Genomic DNA, 12704 nt, shown 5'->3' with positions numbered 1-12704 from the left:
TCAAACAGCAGAAATGCATTCTCTCCCGGTTCTGGAAGCCGGAAGGACAAGATCAAGTGTTATCAAGGTTGGTGTCTTCTGAGCCCTTTCTCTTTGGCCTGTAGAAGGCTGTTCTCCCCTTGCTGCTTCAGAGGGCCTTCCTCTGAGCATCTGCGTCCTAATCTCCTCTTCTTATGGGGACACCGGTCATATTGGATTAGGGCCCACCCCAAGGACCCCATTTAACCTTAATTATCTCTTTAAAGCCCCTAGCTCCAAATACAGTCTCATAAACCACGGGGTTAGGACTTCAACGTATGAATTTTGCAGGAGCATAATTCAGCCCCTAAGTGGAAGCATCTACATGTAGTTGGGGAGACAAAACATATCCACCGAAGGAAGGGACAAGATGGCACGCAACTAACTGTTCAACTGAGTGCCGTAGATGAACAAGAAAGTAAGACCGTACGCGGGAAGTGACTATGCACGGGGGTGCGGAATAAAATACAGTAAGGGAACTTTTTGAATACGTAACCAGGTTTAAACTACGAAAGGGAAACTCGCAGGTATCAGGAATGCAGAGGGAACATAAAAGAAGTGAAGTTAGAAGTAGAAATGGCTCATGGAGTTTTGGAGACAGATACTGGCCTTCCCAGCCACGGGCAGGAGTTCTGAAGTTACACAGCCAAGAAATGACCAGAACCAACGAATCTCAGGGGCTTGGGAGGCACATGGGAAGCTGTAGGTTTGCTTCTGTGACAGGAATGAGGGACTTCGGCCGAAAGTAACCCCACTGAAGTTGAGTCACAAAGGGTCAAAAGCAAGGAAAGCAGCAGAGAGTAAAAATATCTCTTGTCAGTTGCCTGTCCCTCTTTTATTTAATTAAAAAAAAACATTTAATTTATTTATTTGAGAGACAGCACAAGCAGGAGGGAGAAGCGGAGTCCCCGCTGAGCAGGGAGCCCAACACAGGACTCGATCCCAGGACCTGGGATCATGACCCGAGCGGAAGGCAAACACTTAACTGACTGAGCCACCGAGGCACCCCGCCTGTCCTTCTTTTAAAGAATTTCCTCAAAAGTCCCACTCAACAGCTTCTACTCAATGGCGTCCCCTCTGCGGGAAATGTAGTCTTTTAGCTGGAAGCCTGCTGTTGCCGTAAATGGTCACTTGGGAGAGCAGAGAGTAGGATCTGTCAGTGAGGAGAGAGGGGGAGAAGAGATTGGGTATCGGGCGGGCAGCTTGTGGTCTCTGTCACAGGCTCCCACCAAATCCCCTCAACGTCTTGTAGTCAGGCTTCGCCCAGCAGCCAGAGTGATTGTCTGCTTAAATTTTAAGGCAATACATGTACACAGTGAAAAAAAAATCTGGCAGTCTAGCCAATACCATAGTATAAAAAAATGTCTCCTCACCCCTACTCCCCACTCCCTCAGATTTTCAGTGTGTAGACCAGACCATATCACTTCCCTACTGAAAATCCCCCTGTGGATCTAGTCTGTTCTCAGGCCCTGCCCTCCCTCGGCTCACGCCACTCTCCAATTGGCTTATAGTGGTTGGTTCTCCGGCTTTGAGCCGGTCCCTAGAGATGCTGCCTTGCGTCCTTTCCCCTCATTGTTCTCTCTGCCTGGAACACTCTTCAGGGTTCAGTTCAATTCTACCTTGTTCAGCGACAAGACTTTCTTTTTAGATTTAACCCCATAACCTTGTAGAAGTGTCCATGTCCTCCACCCTCCAGGCACGGGTCCAAACTCCTGGACGGCTAGATAATGGATCGCCAGGCGGGAGGGTCCCTGACCCGAACATGGATGAGCTTATTGGGAAGACATAAGAGAATGAGATGGGCACATTCTCCTGGAACTTCCAGGCCGGAGTGAGGGCACAGCCAATAAACGGGAAAACAAACAAATAAGATCATTCCAAACTGTGATAAGTTCTATAAAGGGCATAAACAGGGGATGTAGCAGATGGTTTTGGGGGTAGAGGGGGGCATGTCAGAATGTGTGGTCAGGGAAGCCATCTCAGAGCCCTGAAGGATGAGAAGGTGCCAAGCAAAGAGCCAGGAAACAGGAGTTCCAGGAAAGCAAATGGCATGTGCAAAGGTCCTGAGGTGGCAGAGAGTGGTCTGGCAGAGCAAAGGGAGGAAGAAGGTGGACTGAAGTGGGGAAGGCTGGGCTACAGGCTGAGCTAAACTTAGGTTTATTCTAAGATCCTTGGGAGGATTTCCATCAGTGCAGTGGTGTGACCTGGTCTGAGTTATGGGACCTGGCTATGGGACCTGGATTTTGTGAATCCTTTGAGTGGTTTCTGTACTTTTCCATTTGTAGTACTGTCTTGGGATAGCTTTATGGGAGTTATTTTCAGTTCTCTGGCCAATTTGGTTAAACCAACAGCAGGATGCATTTTACGGGTACAGAGCAGCAGGGTAAGTTTCAGCAAATTCCCCACCTGCTTCCCTATGACCTTGGCATTGTCTCCCCCAGGAGAGACACTTGTGTCCCTGAAAGGTAGACTCTTTGTCTTTGATGTCCCACAGCTCAGTCCCTCTCAGAACTACCTTCCTCTGAGGGTAAATGTATCAGTCATGGCTCTCCAGAAAAACAAAACCAATAGGTGATATTTACATATATGTATATGTATTTTTTAAAAGATTTTATCTATTTATTTGAGAGAGAAAGAGAGAGCAGGGGGAAGGTCAGAGGGCAAGGGAGAGGCAGAGAATCTCAAGCAGACTCTGTGCTGAGTATGGAGCCTGACGTGGAGCTCAATCTCACAACCCTGAGATCTGACCTGAGCTGAAATCAAGAGTCAGATGTTTAAATGACTGAGGCACTGAGGTGCCCCATCTTTTTTTTTTTTTTTTTTTTAAAGGAATTGGCTTATGTGATTATGAGGGCTGGCAAGTCTGAAATCTACAGGCAGGCTCACTGGCTGAAAGCTCAAGTAGGAGTTGGTGCTGCCAAACTTCTCAGGGAAGCCTCCGCTTTCGCTGCTACTGACTTCAACTGATTGGACGAGGCCCACCCTCATTATGAAAGATAATAAAGTCAACTCCTTGTAGATGTTAACCACATGTACAAAATACCTTTATAGCAACATTTAGATTAGTGTTTGAATAAACAACTTGGTACTATAACCTAGCCAATTCGACACATTAAACTAAGGATCACAGTAAAATACATAAAAATGAAATCAAAGTTCTTATTCTAGGGGCAACTCAGGAAATCTTTGAGCCGATTGGAGCTCCTTTGTTCTGCTGCTTTGGGCAACCCTGTGCGTGAGTGCCAGAAGCATTAACATCCGCAACTGTCTTTTGCTTAAAGATGATGGCATTTGACCGAGGCTGAGGAGACCTAAATTGAGGAAAGAATAAAATTCCAGGCACCCGTTTCCCAGTCTGGGGCCTGGAGGCTGGTGTGAGAAGCTGGGTTGAGCCCCAGTCTTCCCTCTCCAGTCTGACGGTCAGCCTGCGGTCAGTGACAGTTGGTGGGGTTCACTGCCAGAGTGACCTGGGCCTCACTGTGCAGGTGGTGCCTTCCCACGCTCGTGCCTGGGGGGGCCCCCTGGGGTGTTTCTGATTCTTTAATTTCAAGTCTTAGCTGTGAAATCTTTTTTCCCCCCTCAATCATATACCTCTGGGTCACCACTGAAGGGAAGACCCTTCCTATAGAGTGTGTCCAGTTGTGTCCCACATGGCCCTTCGTAGCCTCCTGCTTCTCCATTTCGGTGGTTTGTGTGGTCAGATGATGCCCGGCCACAGAGACAGGCAAAATAAGCCAAAGGGGAAATGAACATGTCCCACACAGCCTGGCTCTGGGGTAAAGGGCAGTGACAGGCTGGGTGAACTGTCCCAGGCCTAAAAGTGTGTGTGTGTGTGTGTGTGTGTGTGTTAGCATGTGTGTGAATCATACCAGGGTCATGCTGGGCGTGCTGGGGGGATGGAGACAGCTCTGTGACTGTTCTGGACTTTGGTTCAAGACTTCACCCAGGACAGTCCACCAGTGGGCACAGTCCTCCCATCTGGGTTCCCCACGGACAGGTGCAGAATTGGCCCCATGATCTCTGACCCAAAGAACATGGTTGCTTTAGTTTGGGTTCCTTCAAAAGCAAACCTGGAGACAAGAGCTGAGTGAAGGAGTTTATTTGTGATGTGATCACAGAAAGCATAGGGTGCAGAAATGAGATCAAGAAGAAAGGAAAGAAAATATAGTGCGTTTTAACGGGCATGTCGTGGCTGTGGGAAGAGGGTTCGGTCCTACAGGGTATGTTCTGAGAGACTGTGTGGAACATACTTCAGAGTTGTCCCACCAACGGGAAGGAAGCTGTGGTGTATTCTTTATCAGTTTTCTTTTTTTAAAGTAGGCTCCACGCCCAACATGGGGTTTGAACTCATGACCCTGAGATCAAGAGTTGCACACTCTGCTGACTGAGCCAGCCAGGCGCCCATTCATCATCAGCTTTTTAAACAGTTTTATTAAAATGTAATTCACATATACAATTCACCCATTAAAAATAGACAATTCAGTAGTTTTTGGTTTACTCACAAATATATGTAGCCATCATCATAGTCAAATTCAGAAGATTTTCATAACCTTAAAAAGAAATTCCATACCCTTCAGCTATCACCCCTATCTCCCACCTCAGCCTAGGCAACCAGTCTCTGTCTCGAGCAGGAAAGAACAGCCAATGGAAAAAAGACAGTCTCTTCAACAAATGGTGTTGGGAAAATTGGACAGCCATATGCAGAAGAATGAAACTGGACTATTTCCTTAAACCATACACAAAAATAGACTCAAAATGGGTGAAAGACCTAAATGTGGGAGAGGAATCCATCAAAATCCTAGAGGAGAACACAGGGAGCAACCTCTGTGACCTCAGCTGCAGCAACTTGCTAGACACGTCTCCACAGGCAAGGGTAACAAAAGCAAAAATGAACTATTGGGACTTCATCAAGATAAAAAGCTTTTGCACAGCAAAGGAGACAGTTGACAAAACCAAAAGACAACTGACAGAAGGGGGGAAGATACTTGCAAATGTCTTATCAGATAAAGGGCTAGTAGCCAAATCTATAAAGAGTTTACCAAACTCAACGCCCAAAGAACAAATAATCCAATCAAGTGGGCAGAAGACATGAACAGACATTTTCCAAAGAAGACATACAAATGGCCAACGGACACATGAAAAAATGCTCATCATCACTCGGTATCAGGGAAGCACAAATCAAAACCACTCTGAGATACCACCTCACCGGTCAGAATGGCTAAAATTAACAAGTCAGGAAACGACAGATGTTGGCAAGGATGCGGAGAAAGGGGAACCTTCTTACACTGTTGGTGGGAATGCAAGCTGGTGCAGCCACTCTGGAAAACAGTATGGAGGTTCCTCAAAAAGTTAAAAATAGAGCTACCCTATGACCCAGCAATTGTACTACTGAGTATTTACCCCAAAGATACAAATGTAATGAACCAAAGGGGCACATGCACCCCAATGTTTATAGCAGCAATGTCCACAATAGCCAAACTGTGAAAAGAGCCTAGATGTCCATTGACAGATGAATGGATAAAGAAGATGTGGTGTATGTACACACACACACATACACACACACACACACACACACACACACACACTGGAATATTATGCAGCCATCAAAAACGAAATCTTGCCATTTGCAACAACATGGTTGGAACTAGAGGGTATTATGCTAAGCCAAATAAGTCGATCAGAGAAAGACAATTATCCTATGATCTCACTGATACGTGGAATTTAAGAAACAAGGCAAAGGATCATAGGAGAAGAGAGGAAAAAATGAGACAAGATGAAACCAGAGAGGAAGACAAACCATAAGAGACTCTTAATCATAGGAAACGAACTGAGGGTTGCTGGAGGGGAGGTGGGTGAAGGGATGGGGTAACTGGGTGATGGACATTGGAGAGGTATGTGTTGTAATGAGCACTGGGTATTATATAAGACTGATAAATCACAGACCGGACCCCGAAAACAAATAGTAGATTATATGTTAATTAATTGAATTTAAATTTAAAAATATTTTAAAAAGAAAAAATATATTTTAAACCCTTATTCTCTATTGCTAAAGACTTACCTATTCTGGCCATTTCATATGAATGGAGCCATAGAACACGTAGATTTTTGTGACTGACTTCCTTCACTTTCCAAGGCCTGTTCGGGCTACAACATGTATCTCTACTTCATTCCTTTTATGGCCAGATGATATTCCATCCTATGAATATATCACATTTTGTTTTTCCATTTGTCCATTGATGGACATGTGGATTGTTTCCACCTTTTGACTATCATGAATATTGCTGCTCTAAACATTCATGTACAAGTTTTTCTGTGGACATATATCTTCATTTCTCTTGGGTATATACCTAGGGGCGGAATTGCTGGGTTATATGGTAACACTATGTTTATCTATCTATTTATTTATTAAAATATTTTATTTATTTATTTGAGAGAGAGAGTGCGCAAGTGCACGCATGAGTGGGGAGAGGGACAGAGGGACAGAGGGAGAGGGAGAGGCAGAGAATCTCAAGCCCAATGCAAGGCTCCGTCCCGTCACCCTGAGATCCTGAGCTGAGTTGAAACCAAGAGTCAGACACTCAACTGACTGAGCCACCAGTAACTCTACATTTAATCATTTGAGGAACCACCAAACTGTTTTCCTTTTTTTTTTTTTTAAAGATTTTATTTATTTATTTTGACAGAGACAGAGACAGCCAGCGAGAGAGGGAACACAAGCAGGGGGAGTGGGAGAGGAAGAAGCAGGCTCATAGCAGAGGAGCCTGATGTGGGGCTCGATCCCATAACGCTGGGATCATGCCCTGAGCCGAAGGCAGACGCTTAACGACTGCGCCACCCAGGCGCCCCAACCAAACTGTTTTCCGAAGTGGCCACACCATTTTCCATTCCCACCAGGAGCACATGAGAATATTTTAGCTACTATCACATAACAATCACTCCCAAATTTAGCAGCTTAAAACAATAAACATTTGTTATATCACACTGTTTTTGAGGGTCAGGAATCCAGGAGCAGCTCAATTCTGGGTGGTTCTGGCTCAGGGTTCTGCTCAGGGTCTCCCATGAAGCTGGAACCATCTGAAGGTTTGACTGGGCTGGAGGATCCCCTTCCAACATGGCTCACTTGCCTGACAAGGGTGTGTTGGTTGTTGGCAGGAGTCCTTAGTTTTTTGCCACATGCATCTTCCCCTGGGCTGCTTGAGCCTCCTCATAACATGGCACTGGCTTCCAACAAGAACAAGGGATCCAAAAGGGAATAAGGGAGGAGCTGCAATTCTTTTATGATCTAGCCTTGGATATCATATGTTGTCATTTCAGGGGTGCCTGGGTGGCACAGCGGTTAAGCGTCTGCCTTCGGCTCAGGGTGTGATCCTGGCGTTATGGGATCGAGCCCCACATCAGGCTCCTCTGCTATGAGCCTGCTTCTTCCTCTCCCACTCCCCCTGCTTGTGTTCCCTCTCTCGCTGGCTGTCTCTATCTCTGTCGAATAAATAAATAAAATCTTTAAAAAAAAATATGTTGTCATTTCTGTAACATCCTATTGCATAATTAAGCCATTTCTTTCTTTCTTTCTTTCTTTCTTTTTTCTTTCTTTCTTTCTTTCTTCTTTCTTTTCTTCTTCTTCTCCTTCTCCTTCTTCTCCTTCTTCCCTTCCTTCCTTCCTTCCTTCCTTCCTTCCTTCCTTCCTTCCTCACAATTGTGAGTGGGAGGGGGGAGAGGGAGAGGGGAGAGAGAGAATTACAAGCAGGCTCCATGAGTCCAGCACAGAGCGCAACGCAGAATTTGACCTCATGACCCTGAGATCACAACTTGAGCCAAAATCAAGAGCTAAACACTTAACCCACTGAGCCACCCAGGCTCAGCCATTTTTGGTGGGGGAGGAACTACACAGGGTGTGAGTACCAAGAAACAGGGGTCATCGGAGACCATTTTGGAAGATGCCTACTGCATAAGGCATTTATCCACCACTCCCATCTCTCAGTAGGAGGGTTGCTCCTGGGGTGTTAAGCCCCTGAAACTTTTGGCCTAAACCAGAACATGCTGAAGATACTAATATGTTGAAGACCACTTTCCCTTTGGCCTAACTCCGTTTCAGCTGCAGCTAGGGAGGAAGGGTCACAACTCAAGTGCATGCCTTGCACCCTCTGCTTTCTGCCCCAGGACCTTCTCTGACACGCAAGAGCCTTCTGGATTCTTGTACAAACACAGCCTGAAAACACAGGGATGCTAAGAGCCCTGGGAGGAAGCCAATTAGCAACTGATTATCTGGTCCTTCAGGCAGATGGGTCTGGGAGGCATGTAAGACACTGATTTTAGGAGCTAAGGCAAAGAAAAGAGTCTACTTTCAGGAGCTAAGATAAAGAAAATTGAGCTTGTCTCTAATTTTTCATTATTACAGAAAGACTGGGAATAGTATCCTCTTACACACATCTTTGTATTTGAGCTACTATTCATTTTTTTTTTTTTGCTTTTCACATCTTATTTAATCAGTACAGATAATTGGATAATTCTTACTATGAACAAATGGGGAAAAAGAAAAAATATATACATACACGGATAAACAGGGGAATTAGACGCATTTTAGCAAGGCGTGTCAGGCGGTAGTTCTGGATGAAACTTGCATTGTGGTTTTCATTTCCACAGCTGTGTGCTGAAAGCCTGACCGGATGAGCTTCCAGACCATCCTGCTGTTGTGCTGGGGGGCTGGCCAAAACCCACCGGAGGGTTTGCACTGCTGGTACTTATGTCAGCTATTTGCTGAGACATCTGTGAGAGGTTCTGCTGGGACTGTGGAGCTTGCGGCAGGCCACCTTACTCTGGGGTGCACCCATCTGCCTTGTCATTCCTCGTTGGGGGCCAACCACCTTTGGAGGAAGTGGCAGCATACATAAGTGCGCTGGGCATGCGCATGCCCACCATCATGCTTGCCCTCTGTCCCATTGCATCTCCCAGGAGGCCGGGAACTGCAGGTGCAGGCACAGGCGCGCGCACTGATGGAAAGCCGTGAAGCACAGTCAGTGCTTGTGAGGTAAATGGTGTATTTGTGGGTCCCCTAAACACACCAGGAGTCCTCTGCTGCTGGGTGGTTCCTGGGCCATATGGAGATAAGATGGAGTCTTTGGAGAGTTTGTTTCTTTGCCACCTCTTTTGATTTTGTAGCTAGTTCAGTGAACAGATCCAGGGGCACCTGAGTGGCTCAGTCTGTTAGACGTCAGACTCGAGATTTTGGCTCAGGTCATGATCTCAGGGTTGTGGGATCGAGCCCCATGTCAGGGCTCTGCGCTCAGCGGGGAGTCTGCTTGAGATTCTCTCTCTCCCCCTCCACCCCCCCCCAAATAAATGAATAAATCTTTAAAAAAAAATCATTGGTCCAAAGATGTCCAGATCATCATTCGGGGCTTGCCCCGTGGTTGTGCTCCCATTGGTCACTGGTGCCTCAGCAGGGCCATCAAGTCCCGAAAGATCAATGGTGGGCTCTGCAGCTTTTTTAGGGCTGGTACTTTTTTTAAGCTCCATCTGCTGATCTTCTGTCTTCTGCAGCTTTTCAGTTGTAAGAGGTTTTGCAGGCTTTTCTGGTTCCTTTTCTTTTTCTCTTCCTTTCCCCCCACTTTATTTGTAATAGCTATTGAATTTTTATCATAGTACTTCTTCTTTTCATATTTGTCTTTTTAAAAAGATTTTATTTATTCATTTAGGAGAGAGAGAGAGAGCACAAGCAGGGGGAGAGGCAGAGGGAGAAGCAGACTCCCTGCTGAGCTGGGAGCCCAACGCAGGGCTCGATTCCAGGACCTGGAGATCATGACCTGAGCCAAAGGCAGATGCTAAACTATCTGAGCAACCCAGATGCCTCCATATTTATGTCTTCTTTTAAGATTTTATTTTTAAAGATTTTGTGTATTTACTTTAGAGAGAGAGAGAGAAAGAGAGAGCATGCAAGCAGGGGGAGGGACAGAGGGAGAGAGGGAATCTCAAGCATACTCCACGCTCCTGACCCTGAGATCATGACCTGAGCTGAAATCAAGAGTCAGATGCTTAACCAACTGAGCCACCCACACGTGTCTAAATATTTTATTTTTAAGTAATCTCTTTACCCAGTGTGGGGCTCAAACTCACAACCCCAAGATCAAGAGTTGCACGCTCCACCCACTGAGCCAGATAGGTGCTCCTCGTGTTTATCTCTGATGAAAAATTCCACTGCTTGATCTGTCTGTGGTTTTCAAAAGTTCTCTGGAAGATTGGCTTCATAGAATACCTTGCTTTAGTATTTCCCATATCTTGCATGCACCGTATCTGTTTTGGTGTCCATTGGTCTAGGTTGACCGACTTGACCCTGCGTATATGAACCCCAAGTTTCTATGGATTCCAGCACATGGAATGCAAGTAAACACACCAATATTCCAGGAAGCCCATCGTGGACCTTTGGCCTTGCAATTTGAGTAATACCTCTCCTCCTCCCTCAGCCTCTGGGACAGGACGAGCTGCTGCTGCTCATTTAGCTTCTGAGCCTTCTCCTGGCAGGAGCACATCACCATCTTGGTAGCCGGAGGGGGGGGGAGCCCCAGGCAGCTATGGGGGCAGCGGAGGCAGGGAGGAGCTGGGCGGTGTGAACACATCTGGAGCCACCAGGCCCGTGGGCGGACTCTGAGCCACTATTCTTTTCCATAAATTTTTAGAGGTAGAGTTGCAGGGCCAAAAGGATACACTTCTATATTTTGGTACCTGCTGCCAAATTTGTCTCCAGGAAAGCTGTAATTCTCATCCATGGTGAATGAGCCTGTTCCCCTCCATCTGACAGGTTGGGTGCAGTAAGGAGGGTGTCCTGCATGCCTCCTGGATAAAGCTCAGGAGAAGCAGGGACCACTTAGTCCTTAGAGAGGACAACCCTTAGAGAGGGTGAGGAGGGGTCTGCAAAGGGGGGTGGTGGCAGCGTGGAAGACGGGTTACACACTCAGGGGGGTCGACTCTACAAATAAATATGCTGAAAATAGCAAAAGGCCTGTTTCTCACTCTCAGGAAGGGATAAATGGAAAGGGATGAATGCTGTGGTGTTTGGGTTGGAATTGGAGGTACTGATGTCAGTTTATGTTTTTCAGTTTTTATAGTTGAGATAGATATAAAAATTAATATCAATGTGTGGATGTGTATGTTTATATACATGTATATTTATGTTTATACATGTATTCCCTGGTTCTGCTCACTGAGGGGGCCTGGGGACAGCAACACCCCAGTAGGAATGAGCACCGTCAGTACCCAGGTCTTGGTTTCTACATACCATTCTCCACTAAAAGGAGACAGAGCTCCTTGGAAAATGGCTGATTCCAGGCTGGCCCAGGGAAACACATGATAAGCCTGGAATACATTATTGTGCCAGAAGATAACAGAAATATTTAGGATGAAGACATGTGAGGAGGATATAGGAGGCAGCTTGAAGGAGTTCCCACAGGCCAAATCTCAGACAATTTCAACATCATACGTAATGATAATGGAATATTATCCATTGAATAAAATAAGAAACCCCAAGTCCACACAAATATAAATATATCGTGAGAGGAGAAAATGTTTCCTTACAGTACAATGCCAGGTAATCGATGAAAGAATGATAGAATTAGAATCACTCTTTTGGCAACCATTATAGCAATAAATAATTCATCCAAGAATAAAAATGGATGCTAAAATTAGTAAGAGTTTGATAAGAAATGGGATATTTACATAACCTCAAAATGCCTCCTCATAAAATACATATTAATCCCAAAAGGAAAGATAGTAATCACTAAATTCTACTCCTGAAACCAATATTAACTAGGATTTAAATAAAAATATGGGGGGGAGAAGGAAAGATAGTAACTTTTCAGAAGAGGAACCTGGCAGGTACCACCTTCATCGAGGGAATAAAGTTGCCATCTTCAGTAACGGGGCAAATGGACACTGCGTGCTACCCCCGAGGACGCAATGAAGAGAAAACATCCCCGTTTCTATGGTATTCCTGCAAAAACGTGTAACCCAAATCTATCACAAAGAAACATTAGATAGAAACGCCTGGGTGGGACAATTGGTTAAGCATCCAACTCTTGATCTTGGCTCAGGTCATGATCTCAGGGTCCGTGAGACTGAACGCTGTGGGGGGCTCTGTACTCACCAGGGAGTCTGCTTGTCCCTCCCCCTCCCCTTTTGCCCCTCCCCCTGCTTGCATGTGCTCTCTCTCTCTCAAATGAATAAATAAAATCTTAAAAAAATAAAAAAAGGAAAGAAACATTAGATAAATCCTAATTGAGAGAATCCCACAAAATAACTGACATGTAACCTTAAAAAAAAAGTCAAGATCATAAAAGACAAGAGGAGACTGTGAAACCGTTCGGGACTGAGGATTAGAGGCAGTCACGCCTCAGTCCGCAGTCCCAAGGCGGCTGGTTGTGTTGTGTGTGTAATGGAGGTCTCCGTTCGCAGGAAATGCACACTAACCGGTTTAGGGAAGCCTGAGCCTTCGGTCAGCAACTCACTGGCAAATGGTCAGGACAAAAAGTTCTTTGCACTATTGTTGCAAAATTTTTCTGGAATATGTTTTGTCATTAAAAATGCCACATGAGGGAGAACCCGGGGTGGCCCAGTCAGTTGAGTGACCAACTCTTGGTTTTGGCTCCGGTCATGATCTCGAAGTCCTGGGATGGAGCCCCACGTCCCCCACACTCAGC

At 45.7% G+C, this 12704-nt stretch overlaps 1 pseudogene; it reads right to left on the bottom strand.

The window, feature by feature from the left end:
• Window positions 1-8646: 8646 nt before the first annotated feature.
• Window positions 8647-10547, bottom strand: LOC100468069 (annotated as a pseudogene).
• Window positions 10548-12704: the final 2157 nt, after the last annotated feature.

This window comes from Ailuropoda melanoleuca, chromosome 2 (assembly GCF_002007445.2).
Source record: "Ailuropoda melanoleuca isolate Jingjing chromosome 2, ASM200744v2, whole genome shotgun sequence".
Lineage (NCBI taxonomy): Eukaryota > Metazoa > Chordata > Mammalia > Carnivora > Ursidae > Ailuropoda > Ailuropoda melanoleuca.
Note: the sequence above shows the minus strand (reverse complement) of the source record. Positions and strands in the feature narration are given on the sequence as shown.